This window comes from Limulus polyphemus, unplaced genomic scaffold (assembly GCF_000517525.1).
Source record: "Limulus polyphemus unplaced genomic scaffold, Limulus_polyphemus-2.1.2 Scaffold4685, whole genome shotgun sequence".
Lineage (NCBI taxonomy): Eukaryota > Metazoa > Arthropoda > Merostomata > Xiphosura > Limulidae > Limulus > Limulus polyphemus.
The window spans coordinates 40,851-45,710 of NW_013670295.1; the positions used below are offsets into that span (position 1 = coordinate 40,851).

Genomic DNA, 4,860 nt, shown 5'->3' on the forward strand with positions numbered 1-4,860 from the left:
ATTTTGGTTACATGCTGTTACCTAGAATTACATTCAGTGGAGTAAAATAGGGATTTATAGTTTGAGTAAATAATGTCTGCAGTATCTCCAACCTTGTTTCCTTACTTTTTACGATCCATATTTGCAGGTTTTTCATTCCCAATTTTTATATTTATCATGTTTGCTGGCTTTCTATGCTTAATTGTGGGCAAAGGACTACTTGATATGATAGCTAACTTTATATATTGTAATGATAATAAGCTTATGTAGTAGCTAGCTGATACAGTTCATGATGATATACTGTAACTATTGACTATTTGATCGCATTAGTTCGAGATGTAAAATGTTAAGCTGCAGCTGGAGATTGTCATTGAGAATATAGTGAGTATTTATAGTTTCTGTTACATTATATGTATATAATGCATAGCAATAGGCAAATATATGCCTAGACTAAGACACACCCCTCCCCACTAAGCGAGTATAAAAAAAAAAGAAATTACCAGTAGAAAAGCAGATTTTTCAAATAAAACATATACGTCCAAAACATCGCTTTAAATAAACCTTCCTGTCTTTTAAAGTAATTATTCTATGAATGTATGAAATAAAATTTTATATTATGTGTACTGATTTTGCTTACTCCTTCATTTCATACATAATATAGGGTTGGCTCCCTAAAGGCACCGATTGTATAGTATACAAAGCATTGAGTATCTAATATTTCTATTAGTCTTCTAATATTTCATCTATTATTGGCTGGTAATTTCTGTTTCACTCTGTACTTAAGCTTTGTAAAAGAATACCAGATATGTGTAAGAAAATTAACTTCAAGGGGTAATGATAACATCGTTGTACACTATAATTATGATGTTTTTTATCTTATTTAAAATACAGAAAAAACACATCGACTTTTCAATACCCCTACGACCTTCACAGTACCTTATTTAGTATTCTACACAATGTTTGAGTGCAATATACCAAGCCGTTTTAGTTGTAGAGTGGCAAGAGAATAATAAGAATAAGAATAATTACAAACTAGCCGTTTTGAGCGGCTTTTCTTTTCCTTGTAAATCTAACATGCGTGCTATTTTGTGTGCATTTTTAAAGTGTTGTTTGAACTGAATCTTTACTGCTCAAGTTGCTTTTGTACTTGAACGTTCAAAAATAGGGTTTTGTGAAATTATTTGCGATCCATATTATGAATCACTATCGTGGTTCATGATAGGTTTCATTGGGATCGATAGCACTCAACAAGAGTGTGATGATAAATATCAAGAATTTTGTTTACAGAAACGTTTAGCAGATGGGTCAGACTTTATCGACACAGCTTTAGAGTACATGGTATAACATTTTCTAATATCCTTGTCAAAGAATCAGTATGCTAATAGTAGTTAAATTACATTTTCTAGTGTTTTGGAAGAAAACGCTGTCTCTAAGAAGAGTTGATTACTTTAAACATGTTTTCAGTATTTAAGGACCACCAAGAAACTATGCTAGTTTAAGCCTGTATTCAATGCTAACTATATTAATTTAAGCATTTTTTTCAGTGCTTAAGGACCGTAAACTGACTACGCTAGTTTAAGCCTATTTTCAGTGTTTAAGAATAATTGATTACACTAGCTTAAGCCTATCTTAAGTCTGCATTCAATGCTAACTATATTAATTTAAGCATTTTTTTTCAGTGCTTAAGGACCGTAAACTGACTACACTAGTTTAAGCCTATTTTCAGTGTTTAAGGATAACTGATTACACTAGCTTAGCCTATCTTCAATGCTTAAGGATTGTTTGTAAACGAACTACATTAATTTAAGCATTTTTTTTTCAATGCTTAAGTACTGTAAACTGAATACAATTTTTGTGTTGACTAAAGAATTTTTCTAAAGAAAATTTATTAAACAAACATCTATGATTTTATCTTATTGTACCTCTCACTAGGACGTCAGCTTTCTTTGGCATTTGAGAGTAATTCAGAGAACGGCTATTTTCAGCAATATTTCACTTGAAATTATTGATCACGCAAGTCTGTGCGTCACTGTGTATGGCCTTATTACCACGTATAACGAAAACCTTCTTTGATAGAACTAGTTGGACTTTCGAAAGTTTACTTTTTTTACAGTCCCCATACTTGGTTGCATCGATACTTGTTTTTCCTTTTATAAGCAACCGGCATTGCTACTGAAAGAAAAAAAAAATCTTCTCTTCTTTGTAAAGCTCTGCTTTATTGGTCAGATGGAGAAAGTGGACCAATCATCAAAAACAACTTTCTGCCCAGGCTTCAAGTTAATGGCAGTGCTGAAAGTGGTTCGTCGATAGTTATTTCGCAGAGCCCACCAACAGCGCTAACTCTTTGTGTGCTCGTAAAAATATAACTTTTATATAACATTTTCAAGAATCGTGTACTACAGGGTAACTTACGCAATACGTCCGTGTAACGTACACTTACGCCTACAGACCAATACCTACATCTTGAAGAGTCGTGGACTACAGGGTAACTTACGCAATACGTTCATATAAAAATGTAATTTATAGTACACTTTCGCCTACAGACCAATACCTACATCTTGAAGAGTCGTGTACTACAGGATAACTTACGCAATACGTTCATATAAAAATGTAATTTATAGTACACTTTCGCCTACAGACCAATACCTACATCTTGAAGAGTCGTGGACTACAGGATAACTTACGCAATACGTTCATATAAAAATGTAATTATTAGTACACTTACGCCTACAGACCAATACCTACATCTTGAAGAGTCGTGGACTACAGGGTAACTTACGCAGTACGTTCATATAAAAATGTAAAATATGTCGCGTAGCCTTTAGAAATACGCGTAAACTTGTAACACGGTAGTGCTTTTTATTTTTCTATCGCTAGGCAGCTTTTGAAGCAGCAGTACACTCAAACAGAAAGGCTTGGGGGGGGGGGGAGAATCATTTATACGTGCTTTGCTGAAATCTATTGCAAAATTATTTAGTCTGTCATGCCACTTAGCTAATACGAACGTTACGTCGATATTTTGAAAAGAATCTTTTTTTTTTTGTAAAATTACCCAAGGTTATAACCTTTATATTTTTGAAACAAAAAAATTTTTGTCAGTTTTTCATGTTCTAAAGAAAACAGGTAGTCGCTGTGAGCTTTTGAAAAATATAATTTTATCTTCAAAAATCCCGAGATTCAATTGTTTTTGTATTTAAATGTGCACTTCCGTTCTTTTTTTTTCCACGAAAATACCGAAGGTTATATAACCTTTGTATTTTAGAAAAAATCTTTCCTTCGTAATATTTGATGTTATTCTACGGGGAAATGTGTATCCATTGTTGGCTTTTCAAAATTGTATGTGTATTTATGCTTCGATTTTCGTACGCAGTGCTAATGTGTATCGGAAATCAGAAGCAGCACTGACGTTAGCAAGTGTTATCAAATTCTATTTTTCAGGCATTAACCATCTGTGACATTTCAAAACGATCACAGTAAGAGATGAAAAAGAGTGAAGAAAATAAGGAAATTACTTTAGTGGCACATTGCAGTGAGTAATTAATTATAAGCCATATATTTGTTTCATAAGATATTGTACTTATTATGTTTATTTTTACTCTAACACATTACGATCTCGTATCAACATTTTAATGCCTTTCATAATCTGATCTACACAAATTAGTAGGAAAAATGGTATTTATCTTTCAAATAATACCACTGAAGAGAATAAAGTGATAAAAATCTTGAACAAAATAGTAGCGAAAATATCATTAATGGATAAAAAAAATCTACGCCTGAATGAGTAGAATAGAGGAATAACAGTTTTTTAGTAGACTGGTCATGACTCGTGCTTCGTGCCAGGCTGCGGATCGATAGGTCCAATGATCGCGCTGCTGATCACGCATCGCACTTTCAGCTATGATCGCGTTATAAAAGTAAAAGTCAGTACGTTATTTGGATCAAGTAGCTGAACAAAGCCCTTGTGACGGTGAGTACTGCTGATTGACTCTTCTCCATCTGATCAATAGTTCAAAATTAAGGAGGATTATACCTGGATTTTAGGGGCCTATTATGATCGTTTATCTCATGTGTCGCACAAGGTGCCATTCAGGTTGAAAACAACGGTTATATCTGAATCTTATCGGCTTTATTCTGATCGTTTAGACCATGTTTCGCATAAGGTGATATTCAGGTTGAAAATAACGGATATACCTGAATCTTAGGGGCTCTATCCTGATCGTTTATCCCATGTGTCGCACAAGATGCCATTTAGTTTGAAAATAACGGCTATACCTGAATCTTATGGACTCTATTCTGATCGTTTAGACCACGTGGTGCATAAGATGCCGTTCAGGTTGAAAATAACGGATGTATCTTAATTTTAGGGGCTCTATCATGATCGTTTATCCCATGTGTTGCACAAGATGCCATTCGGGTTGAAAATACAAATGTGTTTTATTAAAATAACAAACATTACCTCAGGCAACAAAGTACATAATACGACTTTCTGAGAACTGCGCTATGAACTCTGGCTGCCCTGCTTAGATAACTGACATGAGATTATACCAAAATGTGATGATGAATCCAAACTAAATTAACTTAAATATTTGAAGTTAAGCACAAAGCTACACAACTGATATCTGTGCTCTGTCCTCTACGGGTATCGAAACCCGGTTTCTAGCGTTATAAGTCCGGAGACATACCGCTGTGCTACTGGGGGAGGGGGTAACTTAAATATCCCAAATATGTTTTTCCAAAGCATTACTGCTTTTTCAGTTACTTCCATGGTAATTACACACATTATTATGTGATAAATTTCAACTGATTTACATTTATTATTGAATAAGTAGTTTAATATTATTAATTCTCAATTTTATCTCGCATGCAATTGTATTTTGCCAC

The 4,860-nt window shown here is 33.8% G+C and overlaps 1 long non-coding RNA gene across 1 annotated transcript in view; it reads right to left on the reverse strand.

Annotated features, from left to right (window-relative positions):
- Window positions 1–4,860, reverse strand: part of LOC111088899 — a 16,317-nt gene that overhangs the window by 5,149 nt on the left and 6,308 nt on the right. The window contains exon 2 of the long non-coding RNA XR_002613271.1: window positions 4,662–4,663. This is a non-coding gene — a long non-coding RNA (uncharacterized LOC111088899). The remainder of the gene's footprint in view (window positions 1–4,661; window positions 4,664–4,860) is intronic.